This window comes from Cavia porcellus, unplaced genomic scaffold (assembly GCF_034190915.1).
Source record: "Cavia porcellus strain 051 isolate PalLab524CR breed Dunkin Hartley unplaced genomic scaffold, mCavPor4.1 scaffold_1, whole genome shotgun sequence".
NCBI classification, from domain to species: Eukaryota; Metazoa; Chordata; class Mammalia; order Rodentia; family Caviidae; genus Cavia; species Cavia porcellus.
This window is the reverse complement of record NW_026947484.1, coordinates 82,700,507-82,714,902: the sequence shown is the minus strand read 5'-3', so window position 1 is coordinate 82,714,902 and position 14,396 is coordinate 82,700,507. Positions and strand designations below refer to the sequence as shown.

Here is a 14,396-nt window from a genome sequence, read left to right as displayed (position 1 = left end):
TATATACTGGTGCCACCCCTGGGGGGGAAGAAGAAGCCCGGAAGTAGAAGCCTAGAAGGAGCCGCGGGGAGCGGACCAAAGGAGGCTTCGGCTGGGAGCGATCCCAGGGCAGGCTGTACGGAGAAGGAAAATAAAAGAAAAGGTTGTCCACTGCCAGACTTTGTCGTGTGTCCTTCCTGCCGGCCGGGAGCGACATCGACATTTGGTGGCCCGTACGGGGACTGATCACCCCCGAGACGTGACAGCGGACAACGCTCCAGTACAGAGCTGCGAGACAGGTGAGTTGGGGATAAGCCTGGGCTCTGGGTGGCGCGCACCTACAGGGCTTTTAGACTCCCCTCAGGCTCACGCGTAAGTGGCGGATTCCTTGGGCCTCACGCGGTGAGTAACATATTAAAAGATGGGAAACATGCTAGGTAGCAACACTAAGAGCGAGGGTGGTTGTGGAGAAAGCTCTCAAGAGCTTACAAAAGTACGCAGCGTATTTGAGCAGGCCCAGTCGGGGAGCTCCCGAGAGGGGCCCGTCAAGGGGAACAAAGATGCTAAGGAGAAGGACGGGGCTCTAGCCTCGGAGTCGTCTGACTCCGAGGACGAGGGAAAGTTGAATGGCAAGGAGGCCAAAGAGACCAGCTGTCAGGAGCCTAAGTCGCTCGATAAGGAGTCGCAGGGTTCTTTCCCAGCATTGCGCCGTGAATTGCGCTCCGCTCAACTTGGTCTGCGGAGGAGTAGAGAGCTCCTGAGCGCTCCCCGGCGCGATAGGGAGGCGAAGCCTTCCGCCCCACCTTGGGGGCTGTTCCCGGAGGCGATCCCTCGCCGCGAGGCGGCCGCCCGGGAGCTCCCTTCCCCTTCGCCAGAACAGGAAGTGATGCACGGGCCCCCATTTTCCGCCCAATCATGGCCGCCGTCTTATGCTCCGCCGCCGGCGGGTCGGTATTTTTACAGGCGGCTTTGGCAGGGGTGACGTTTGTCTCATGAGGTACATCCACCACCTGGGATAGATAGTGGCCCCTACGGGATATTTCCTGTACAAGTAGCTATGGGCCAGGGACGTAATGCATGGGAGCCTTTTGAGATAAAGCAGATTAGAGAACTTAAAAATGCAGTTACAACCTTTGGGCCGACTGCGCCTTACACCATTGCCATGCTGGAGAACCTGTCTTCTGGGCCCCTCACCCCCGCGGACTGGATTCAGCTGGCAAAGGCGTGTCTGCCCTCGGGTAGTTACCTGGATTGGAGAGCCTGGTACGCAGAGTTCTCTGCAGAGCAGGCTGAGAGAAACGCCAGTCGGGGAAACCGGGGGTGGAACAAGAAAATGCTTATGGGAGAAGGTCGGCACGCTGATGATCAGACTCAGTTCCCCGGCGCTGTCTATGAACAAATCAACGCCATAGGGCTCCACGCCTGGAAGCAGGTAAGTGGTGCCGGAACAGCCTCCTTGTGTCTTTCAAAAATAATTCAGGGTACCACAGAGCCATTTGTTGACTTTGTGGCCCGAATGCAAGATGCTGCCGATAAGATATTTTCTGATCCGGGAGTGGCTCGACCGCTGGTAAGGCAGCTGATTTTTGAGCAATGTACAAAGGAGTGCAAGGCAGCGATAGCTCCTCATAAGAACAAGGACCTCAACGCCTGGATTAGGATATGTAGAGAGATAGGGGGGCCGCTCTCCAACTCGGGAGTGGCTGCTCTCCTGGCCGCGGCTGTACAGCAGAGGGGACCTCGCGGGTTAGAAGGGGAATGTAAGGCTAAAGGGTGTTTTGCCTGCGGGGAGCCAGGACACATTAAACGTCATTGCCCAAACAATGCAGATGCTAGGCCTCGCCCTAGGAATGAAGAACCATATGTTTGTGGGCGATGCAAGAGGGGATCACACAAAGCTGAGGAGTGTAGGTCGGTCTTTGATGCTCAGGGCAACCGTATTTGTGGACGAGATGCTAGAGGGCCAAAAAACGGCCAGAGGGGGCCCCCTTCACAGGCGGGCCCCCGCCCCAGAGACAGGACAGCTCAGGATGGCAGCCTTCAACAAGGGCCACCCCTGGGTCAGCAGGTGTGGACCTCAGTGTCGCCTCCAGACTTATATTAGTGCCTGATATGGGTGTTCGAGTGGTTGAAACCACCTTTAAGGGACCGTTACCCGAAAATTCCGTGGGTCTGGTGATCGGGAGATCCTCCACGGCCCTTCGGGGTCTCATAGTAGTCCCGGGGGTCATAGACTCAGACTACACAGGACACATTAAAATTATGGTTCAATCTCTTGTGGGTACTATGGTAATCAATAAAGGAGACAAGATAGCGCAGCTCTTGCTGCTCCCCAGTCTCCACAAGAGATTCCCCTCAAAGCAGAAAATTAGAGAAAGTCAAGGTTTCGGTTCCTCAGGGGAAGTCTTCGAGGGACTCCATATAATACTTGATAAAAGGCCCATGCTCTCACTTAAGGTCAATGGCAAGAATATAACAGGGCTCCTAGACACAGGAGCTGACCGTTCCATTATCTCTAGAAAGGATTGGCCCTCCAACTGGCCCACCAACACTGCAGATAACACGCTGCAGGGCCTGGGGATGGTGTCAGCTCCTCAGGTTAGTGCTTCAACCCTGTTCTGGTGCGATGAGGAGGGTCATCAGGGCCATTTCCAACCATTTGTGTTGCAGTTGCCAGTGTCTCTATGGGGAAGGGACATCCTCACTCAGATGGATGTCACGCTTACGTCAAACTGCTCCCCCCAGGCTAAGGATATACTCAGGAACCAGGGATATACCCCCGGCAAAGGCTTGGGCAATGCCCTACAGGGTCGGACATCCCCAATACCAGTAGAGAACAAAAAAGGTAGGCAAGGGCTGGGTTTTTCTTAGGGGCCGCTGAAGAAGCTCTCCTACCCACTTCGATCAAAATCACCTGGAGGTCAAATGATCCGGTTTGGGTACCTCAGTGGCCCCTGCCTAAGGAGAAGCTATTAGCCTTGTCAGAAATAGTCAGTACACAACTTAGATTAGGACACATTAAGCCGTCAACCTCCCCATGGAACACCCCCATTTTTATAATTAAGAAAAAGTCTGGCAAATGGAGGCTGCTCCATGATCTAAGGGCGGTCAACGCGCGGATGCAGTCCCTGGGGGCGGTCCAGAGGGGGCTGCCAGCTCTCTCAGCCATCCCTCAGTCCTGGCCAGTTTATGTTATAGATCTTAGAGACTGTTTCTTCTCAATCCCCCTGCATCCAGAGGACACTCATAGGTTCGCCTTTACTTTACCCACCATTAACCAAGAAAGCCCTGATCTCAGATACGAGTGGATAACGCTGCCCCAAGGTATGGCCAACAGTCCCACTATGTGTCAGATTTACCTTGATTCCCTACTGGCCCCCCTACGGAAATCCTTTCCCAAGATAAGATGTGTGCATTACATGGACGACCTTTTGCTCAGCGGCAGGGACCCAGACATGCTAAATAATATGCTCGGCCAGTTGGTCGAGGCCCTGAGACAAGCTAATCTGCATGTTGCCCCCGACAAGATTCAGGGAGGAGAAATGGTGACCTACTTAGGCACGAAAATCTCCCCTATGCTAGTCTCTCCACAGAAGGTCACCATTAGGACGGATGGCGTTAGGACCCTAAATGACATGCAAAAGCTATTGGGAGACATTAATTGGATTAGGCCATATTTACATATACCAAATTCAGATCTCAAACCCCTGTTCGACCTTCTAAAGGGAGACCCAGATATAGCCTCCCACAGGAGGCTCACTCCTGAGGCAAGAGCTGCCTTACAGAGAGTGGAAAAAGCCTTAGGTGGGGCTACCTTACACAGAATTGAACCAGGGCGACCCTTTGATGTCTGTTTGCTACAGACTAGTCTACAGCCCACAGCGGTGATTTGGCAGAAAGGACCATTACTGTGGATACACCCTAAGGTCTCACCTGCAAAAGTCATAGAGCATTACCCGGAGGCAGTCGCTTCATTGGCCCTTGAAGCGCATGATAGAGCTGTCCAACATTTTGGCTCAGGACCACAAGCCATCCGAGTACCCTATACCGCCAGCCAGATCAAGACCCTGGCTGCCTGCATAGATACATGGGCCATTCTGAGATGTGTTTTCCATGGGGATATAAACAATCAATACCCTAAAGACCCTATCTTGTCATTTGTCACTCAGCACCCTATAATTTTTCCAAAGGTTACTGCCTCTGAGCCATTAGTCCCAGCAACTACAATATACACAGATGGCTCCAAGACGGGGATAGGCGCCTATGTGATCCTAGGCAAGCCCCCGGTTACCATACAATTTGAACCTGATCAGCCTCAGGTGGTGGAACTGCAGATCGTTAAAATGATTCTTGAACGGTTCTCAGAAGCCATTAATATTGTCTCCGATTCTAGGTATGTGGCCAATGCTATGCAAGTGCTTGAGACTGCCGGTTTAATTAGATCCACTTCCACAGTGGCTGGGCTGTTCCTGTCTATCCAGACATTGCTTCAGAACAGACACCATAAGGTCTTCACCACCCACATAAGAGCACATACATCCCTGCCGGGGCCCATGGCAAAGGGGAATGCGGCTGCTGATACTGCCACTCGCCCGTTATGGATTTTTACCTTACTAACACCAATCGAGCGAGCCCGTGCCTTCCATGATAAGTTTCATGTCAATGCCAGGACACTAGCAAACCATTTCCATGTTTCCAGAGCAGATGCACGAGATATCATGTGACTATGTGACTCCTGTGCCACATACAAACCTGCCATACCGATGGGAGTAAACCCTCGAGGTTTGATCCCTGGTGATGTTTGGCAGATGGACATCACACATATACAGGAGTTTGGGACTCTTAAATATGTTCATGTTTCCACAGACACCTGTTCTCACGTCATATTCGCAACAGCAGAAACAGGTGAAAAAGTGTCTAATGTGATCAATCATTGCCTGGCGGCTTGGGCCGCATGGGGCAAACCAAAAATATTAAAAACTGATAATGGACCAGCCTATATAGGCAAAGCCTTCAATGAGTTCTACAAAATGATGGAGGTTCAATTAAAACATGGTATCCCATACAATCCCCAAGGTCAAGGAATCATTGAGAGGGCTCATAGAAGCCTCAAAGAAATTTTACAAAAACAAAAAGGGGGAGTAGGCCAAGGCCTGGCCCCAAAGGCACGATTATCCATGGCACTATTCACACACAATTTTTTAAATTTAAATAATGATAATTGCTCCCCAGCCGTGGAGCACTGCAACCCTTCCCCCAACCATAAAGGGTGGGTGAAGTGGAAAGATGTCCTGACAGGACAATGGATGGGCCCGGATCCAGTGGTCAGCTGGAACCGAGGCGCGGTTTGTGTTTTCCCACAGGAATCGGGACGAGAACCACTGTGGGTACCGGAGAGACTGACACGGGCGACAAAGCCCTCGACTGAAGATCAGACCTGCCCTACGGGAGATCCATCACAGACCAACCAACAAGATGAATAGAAATAGCGGTAGCCCGAAATGGACAAGAAGATCCTCAGGCATATGCATGGCTCGCTCGCCTAGCCTACGACCGAGTCTAGGGGCGGTGAGCTTCCCACACTCCTCCTCTAAAAAATTATGACATAGCTGGGTAGGAGAGTCAATGACGGGTAAGAGCGTACTCCCCCGGTGCGACTCAACCTAAGCCAGGCCCTACCCCATCCTGCACGTAAGCCGCTGGACTGTTAGATGCTGCCCAGGTCTAAATTTCTCTCCGAGGGGATTTCTTTACGGAGAGGAAATGAGTGCAAGCTTGTGTGCATCCAGGTTCCGTCCAGTTTGTGCCTGGCCCTAGAAAAAGGACGAGGGCCTCAGGGCCTTGGCAGACCATGGGACGGCCGACCAGGGTCTAAGCCAAGGACCTACGGTGGGCCTACGCATAGGGCATAAGCCTCTGCACCCAGTCCAGGAAGGGCTACGATGCGCACATTTATAAAAAAAAAATAATAATAAAAAAGGGGGAGATGTTGGGAGCCGCAGCCCCGAGCCCGGTCGCCTCACTTGGCGGACGTGAGGCCTGTAGGAAAGAGCAAAGCCTGAGGTAGATTACCCCTCCCATCGAGCACGTTAGTTTCCTGCTTACCGCGTAAGCAACCCGCTCAACAATATAGTCTGCCTGGCAACTGATGATGTTAGCCAATCAGCTTGCCTTGCTTACTTTAACATGATTGGACACTGTATCCGTATATATACTGGTGCCACCCCTGGGGGGGAAGAAGAAGCCCGGAAGTAGAAGCCTAGAAGGAGCCGCGGGGAGCGGACCAAAGGAGGCTTCGGCTGGGAGCGATCCCAGGGCAGGCTGTACGGAGAAGGAAAATAAAAGAAAAGGTTGTCCACTGCCAGACTTTGTCGTGTGTCCTTCCTGCCGGCCGGGAGCGACATCGACAGAAAACATTACAGCATTATAGGTATTCTAATCTAAACGCTAAGGACCTGTCTTCAACAAGTTCATTCCCAACATTTGTCAGTCTGCTTCCACAACTATTTTCAAAAGCTTCTATCACCGAAATGGAACTTTCATGAATGACTGGTAGTTTTGCCTCAATGAAAATTGTGATTGCTAGCTTTGACACTGCAGGATGGCAACGTTTAGGCTGAGAGTTATAAAGTGAGTCCCTAGAAATTAGCCTTTGGTTCTGTGGTGCTGTAGAATGAATATCTCTACCTCTGAGACTCCTATTACAATGCCTCCTTGCTACAAAAGAGATGATACCAGGATGTACCAAAACCATTAACCTAAGATTAATGGACGATTTTGAGGCTGTCATAGAACATGTCAAACTCAACCACAAAGTGAAAAGAGAAACTTTAGGACAGAAAAAATACATTATTTAAAAGAAGTAGCTTTTCCCAGATACTAAGTTTGCAAGTAAAACATAAAATGAATGACAAAACAATCCAGATGATCCAGGGAAGAAAACAACAGATGACACACTATCTTAGGAAAAGTCCATGGCTTGGTTCAAGCAGGAGCTCAGGCTATTGTGTCCTCATGCTAAAGATGATCTTGGCTGTTTCACCTAAAGTGAAACATAGCATCTTATGATGGTAGGGGTGTCGGTACAATTCTCCAGGTCCTTCTGTATGGGGGCTTTCACAGTGAGCCTCCATTATTATTGTTTTAATGTTATTATCTTTGCTGTGCCTAGAACACACTCTTCCCTAGAACATATAAGCTATTGTAGGTTTCAAATGTTTAATATGTCAAATACCCATGAATCATAGTGGAAACAACCAGGACTTTAAGATGGAGTAGACCAACTTAATCTCAGGTCAGACACTTCTTGTAACTCTTTCTTTAACAAATTGTTTGCCATTTATGTTAGTTTCCTTAAAATCACCTTAATTTTAAAAAAGCTTAAAATTATGCCCAGGAAAAAGTATCATGAGAGCAAAAACTCATGTTTTACTCTTTATTGCTTTTGTTACTGTTTCACGTATGACACCGAGGACAGGCCTGAAAAGGGGTCTCCCAGGTGCACAGAACTGTTAAGGATGACAGTGCTAGCCCATGTTATGGCATCAGGCACAGCATACTGTACAGGGTCCATGTAGCTAAATGTTAGCTCTATTTTTAATGCTATGTTGCTATTCTTTTCCATACACAATGAGGTCAGACTTCTGTATTCTGAGAATAAAATTACAAATCATTGAACTTAATTTTTGTTTCAATAAGAATCTTTTAAAATGGCTAAACAATATGGCAATGATAAGGTGCCTCTCTTTTTTATCTCTATCAGCTTGGGCTTCCTGATAAGTATAAATAAATTTAAGATACTTCAGGTGAATTAAGAAAAAGTACTAATTGATTGAAAAATGAATTACAAGTAATTTACTACATACTACTATGATCTGTTGGGACAGACACTAGTCAAACAGAGATTGCAGAACTGTGAGCTACCTTCATCTTTTGCCTACCACGTAGTCAGGAGGCTTCCCTCCATTATCCATTTGCAAGAAAAACTGCTTTATATCTCCATTTCTGCTCAAAAAAGAAGGGATTTTGCTCATTGCTTCATATATTCAAAGTAAGGAGACCATCATGCTCAAGGATAAAATCATTTGTTCTCTAAATATGGCAGATTTTCTGAGATATCCTAAAACTGGGGGAAGAAAGGTGCTAACAGTCAAACCCAGAGCCTTATACATACCAGGCAAACACTCTACCACTGAGCCCACGCACAGCCCCCTAAAAACTCCTTTAAGCCCCTAAATTCATGCTGACCAGTAGAACACACTGTCCTATGAACTGTATGTTCTGTGTCAGCATGCCGGTGCTGGATACTTACCTACACTCACTTATTACTTGAGTGATGCCCTCTACAGCAACCAAAGACTCAGCAAAATGGTATTCTAGGGATACTCTCAAGGAACTAAAATTGCAAGTGGTAAATTTTTAAACTTGAAGACAATGGAGTATCCAGAATGTTGCAAACATTTCTAGCTTTTGTTTTTGTTTTGATTTTTCACAGTACTGGGAACTGAACCCAGATCCTTCATATTGATTTATGTCCCAATCTTTTTTTAAAATTTTGAAACAGGGTCTCACTGAGTTACTGAATTGTATAGGCTGGAATCGAATTTGTAATGCTCCTGCCTGTAATTCCAAGAGTGCTGGAATTACAGACATGCGCAAACATGCCTGAGTTGGATTCTTCTTTAACATGAGCCTGTAAGGTGGACTTTATAATGGTTTGCTCACAAGCATGAAAATAATATGGCAAAACATTAATATATATAACTTTCTAACAAAGTTTTCATTCTGGTTAAGATTTAAGAACAGCTTATATAAATTTGCCGACACACTTATAAGATTCAGATGTGGGAAATAAGTCCAAGAGTCCTCGTCTCTAAGATGCACTACAATCATTTTGTTTAAAGGCAAGATAAGTCTGTAGTTTTTCAGATAGCAAATCCCTGCCTAGCACTTGTCTGTTCAAGAGCTGTCAATGCTAAAATGCTATTTCTGGTTAACAAAACCCAAGCGCCCACATCACCATGAGTTAGGGTTTTGAGACACCTGCCACTAGTGCAGTTTATGAGACGATAGATTTATGTACCTCTCTGAGGCTTTTAGCTGTCTTTGACATACTGACTATTTGTTAAAGCTTTCCAACAGATCTGACATGAGGCACGAGTGAACTAGAGTTTGACAGACTCTGGAAGGCTAAGGGTACCATTTGATAATATTTTGAAACTTAATTTAGGAATATTTCTCCCATTCCCTTGTAACCTGTATCTCCGAAAACCTAACACAGATATCATTTCAGACTAAGGCATACTTAAAATTCTCTTAAATTAAAAATAAAACAATACAAAGAAACAGGTAGTACATCTTAACTGTATTATTTTTGGTACTCAATCTAAATTGGTGCAGGAGATAAGAAGGTAACATAGGAGGAAAAGGCCTTTAATGAGGGCACGAAACAGCTTTATAGGACTCTCAGCTAGAACAAAAATTAGAATTACTTTTATCAGTTTTGGCTGGGGGAGGAGTTTGGGAGGTAGAGAACATGCCATATAAATGCTGATTTGCAAGAGCATCAGCAATGTGTAAAACAGGAGACAGAAAGATTTACTGGGGGCTGGGAGTAGAGGCTTGGGGGGCTGTAGGATCTTGGGATTGGAGAGGGCTGCAAGCACATGCAAAAAGGGAATGGGAGGTTTATCTCTGGAATGAGAAGGAAAACACAGAAGTTACTCTTGGAGACAGAATTTATTTCTCTGGGTCCATACCAAACAGGCAGATGTCATGTCACAGATAGCTAAGTCCCAGGCTAGCAGAACCTATCAGATCTGAACTGAGAGGGTCATTTTCATGGAAAATACTAGAAACAATTAACTTTTGCATGTCTGTTTGTTTTGACTTTAAGAAAACCAGGAAGCTGTCTAACTCAAAGGTAAGGATAGCTTAGTGGGTAGAGCATTGGAGTTAGGTCAGGAATCCAGCTTGGACATAGCACTACATTATTAACTATATAACATAACTGCATTAAAACTCTGATTTCTTACTCACAGAGGAAAAACCACCATCATCAATTTATGAAAGTTAATTACTGAAACAGTGCCGACCACTGTGCTAATATTATGTATCTCATTTAATCTTGAATGTGGAAATGATTATGATGAAGCACTAAAAAACTGAAACCAATATTCATGTCATGATTCTGGCAATAGAACTTTAGCTACAGAAATAGCTACATGAGATCAGAACTTTCTGACTTGAAGGGAATTTATGGCCAAAAACTTTCTGGGAAGATTCCACCAACCAAAGTTCAACAGTGTAGGGATATAAACACTGAGTGTGGGTCAGGATGTCAGCCATCCTGCTTCTTGGTGTACAAATATTCTTCTTTATTGTAGGATCTACATTCTCTTTCCTCTTACTCCCTGTTTTTCTTCAGCACTTTCCCTTCTCCCAACAATTCTGAGCTACCAGTATTATTACTATTAGTCATTTTCTGTCAATCTAGTAACATTAAAATTATGGATTTATATTTCATTCTTTAATTGACATGTAGTAAAATCGACCCTTTAATGTATACATTTCTGTACACCTCAAAAAAGCATGCCAGCAGTGTCCAACTCCTACCAAGAAAAGAATGCAGTTGTGCAACCTCCACCACAATCAAAATATACAACTGTTGTATCAAAACAAATACTTCTTTGTGTTCCTTTCTAACCAGCCAAACCCACCCATGCAGTCTCTGGCACTAATCTACTTTCTGTCCTTACAAATTTTGTTCATATGAAACAGAATGTAATAGAATCATGGAACCATTTACAACTCAAATTCATCTGTGCTGATAGTATCTATAGTTTGTTCTTTTATTAGTGCTGAGGGCTATGACGTGTATAACATGATGTGTTAATTCATTTACCACCTGAATAACATTGATTTGGTGATCATGAATAAAAGACCTATAAACAATATATAGAAGTCTTTCAACACAAAATTTCATTTCTCTTAAGTTTTTAAGAGTGTGATTGTCAGATGGCATGATACATTATGTTTAACTTGATTACAAACCGTCAGTTTTTGAGATGTGGTGTATGGCTATATCATTTTACATTCCCATTAGCTATTTGTGAGAATTATAGTTCCAACAATGTAATTGCAGTAGGCATTGTCACTTACCTTGATTTTAATTATTCCACAGATACACAATGGCATCTCATTGCACTTTTGCTTTATCTAATTTAGTGACATTAAGCATCTTGTTATGGGCTCAGATGCTATCTTATACATGTCCTTCATTGAAATGTAATGTCAAATTTTTGCATAATATTTTAAGCTGGTATAGCTATTTGTAATGGTTGATACACCATGTCAACTTGAGAAATTTAGAAGCTTAACTAAGTAACTCAGCAGTTGTGTAGAGGACATGCCCTAGGGAGGTTGTTTACACTCCAGGAATGACTCCAGGAATGTTGTAATGGTTGATTCATTGTGTCAACTTGAAAAGTTTACAAGTTTAATGAAGTGACTCAGCAGGCAGCCAGGGTCCTCACTTTGTAAACACCCTCAGCCTGTGCAAGGGGGGGGGGGGGCACCCAGATAGTGTGAGTGTTACCTTTGAGAGGGCGGGTAGCCTGCACATGATATAAGAGAGAAAAAGAGACTTATTTTCTCTCCCTTTTTGCTCTTGTTGCTTTTGCTGTCTTCTGCTACCACGAACTGTTGCCCCTGTCATGCCACCCTGCAAGAGCCAGTTGATTATGGGCTGAAACTTCTTCAAACTGCAAACTAAATAAACCTCTCCTTCCTAATTTTGGGGGTCAGGTATTCTGTCTTAGCAATGAAAAAAAAAATTAACTAAGACAACATTGAATACCAAGAGTTCTTTATATATATCCCAGAGAAAAGTACTTTTATCAAATGTTTTGCAAATGTGTTCTCCCAAGCTTATAGTTTGTTTTTTGGTTATCATCACAGTGTCTTTCAAAGAGCAATTTTTATTTTTATGAAAAAATATCTACCTGTTTGCAAAAAAGATTTTTCTCTATAAGAGCTATGTTTTCTACTTTGATATTAGCCTGTAACTCAATTTCAGTTAATTTTTATATATATTTGAGCATGGACCAACATTTAATTTTATGTACATACTTTATATTTCAAACTGTTTACCTGTTGAAATAGCAACCTGATTGTATTAGAACTTCCGCTAAAAAGAAAGTGACCTTAAATGTGTAGATTTACTTCTAGAATCTCTATTTTTCCCATAGTTTCATGTGTCTGTCCTTTCACCATATTACTGAACTTTACACTGAATGCTGAAATAAATCAAGACTATGCTAAAAATTTAGATATTGTAGTTGTTTTCTTTTTATATAAATTTCATAATTAAGCCATAATTTTGTACAGTAAATCCTGCTAAAAATTTGAATGGGAATCTATAGATACATATTGTAAGAAACCAATATCTTAACTATTATATCTTCCAATTGATAGCATCTATTTTGGCTTTCTTTGATCTTATTCATACTACTTTAAAATTTTCAACATTCAGATTTTCATATGGGTTGTGAGAGTTATGTTTACGTATTTTGATATCCATGAAAATATTTCTTATTTTCACATTCAAATAGAAATACAATGGGTTACTTTTACTTCGTGTGTTAAAAATTTACAAAAGCCATCTATAGCTTTTATTAGCATTTTGTAGATTCTTTGGAGTTTTATATAAACATTTATTCTTAAGTCTTTACGACCTGAATTAACCTTGCCAAAATCACTGGCCAGTGCCTGCATTCAGACATGTTGCTGAACAAATGATAAAAGCACAACTTCTTGCCTTCTTAGCAATCTTGTGGATAGAATTAAGGAAAGTGGAATTTAGTGAAACAGCATTAAGGCTAATAGTTACAGTAGGCTTTCCATAAATTTTCTTTATCAGATTGGGGACATTCTGCTTATGCATATTTTCCTGAATTTTCCTGGAACAGGCAACAAACTTTTCAATTCCTTTTCTGTATCCACTAATATGACCATACAGTTTTTCTTTAGTCTGTTATATGGTAAATACCTGATTGGAGTATTAGGGTAGTGCTGCATCTATGCAATGCAACAAAATGTTCCACATCTAAATTTTTGGAAGAGCTTGGATACAACTGGTATCATTTTTTCCTTTCCCATTTTACAGAATACACCAATGATAGCATTTGAGTCTAGAGTTTTATCCTGGAAATATTTTATTTACAAATTTAACTTCAATAATAGACAAAGAACTATTCAGTTTATCTGTCTCTTGCTGGATAAGCCTTGAGCTTTTCTTCCAAGTAATTTGTTGAAGTTAACTAAGTTATCTAATTATGGTATTTCCTTATTATCCTTTAAATCTGTAAAGCTTGCTCCCCTTTTCATTGCTAATAGTGATAACCTGCAGCACTCTCTTTTTTACATTGTTCAATGTGGCTAAGTCATTTAATTTACTGATCTTTTCCAAGATTAGTTTTGGATGGCCACCCTTCTTTCACTCTGCCTCTGTCTTTATTATGTGCATCACTTTGAAGTAAATTTGTTCTTTTACTTGTTTTATAAGACAAAGGTTCACATCATATACTAAGACAATTTTTTCTAATTTAAGCCAATGCTATAAAATTTTTTCTGAACACTATTTTACTCATTTCTCATAAACTATAACAAACTTTTTCATTTTTAATTAACAAAACACTTTCCAATTCCCCATGTGATTTCCTTTTTGGTCATGGGCAATTTAAAAGGCAGTTGTTTGATTTGTCACTATTTAAGAATTTTACAAAAGTCTTTTATTATTTTTAGAATTTGACAAAATTCTATTGATTTCTAGTTTATTGCCAATGAACTTGTTAAAGTCTACTTAACAGAACATGGTTTAACTTCATGAAATTGGAAAGACTATCTCTATGTATTCTGCCATGCTCAGTAGAATACAAGGCAGAATAAGAGGTACCCAATCCACATTGAACAGTGCTATTCGTGTGTTCTAATAATGAGGTTCTGTCTAGTTCTACTGATCACTTAGAGAAAAATGAAATCCCCAAGTAAATCACAAATTTATTTATTTCCCCTTTCATTTCCATTTTTTAAAAGTTTTATTATCAGATGTATGAGAGTATTTATTTAGAATTGTCAGGTCTCTCAGTAAACTGACTTTTTATGATTATGAAGGTTTCTTGCCTTAGTAGAAATTATGGCAGTGGCCTAACGTGGCAGAAGGCCAAAGCAGGAATACCTACCACTTCCTGCTTCTTCCTCAGCCTTAATTGCAACTCCCTTTCCTGTCTGCGTGTGAAGAAAACTCCAATCAGCTGCTCCCGGGTCATCAATGCCCACCCTAAGCACCGCCCTCAGTCAGAGGTTTTATATATAGATCCCATACCCCACATTCTGGCCAGAGAAAGCCAGACTGCTTT

The 14,396-nt window shown here is 43.0% G+C and overlaps 1 protein-coding gene across 4 annotated transcripts in view; it reads right to left on the bottom strand.

Annotated features, from left to right (window-relative positions):
* Window positions 1–14,396, bottom strand: part of Kdm4c (lysine demethylase 4C) — a 354,968-nt gene that overhangs the window by 88,544 nt on the left and 252,028 nt on the right. The gene's annotated exons all lie outside the window — the stretch shown is intronic.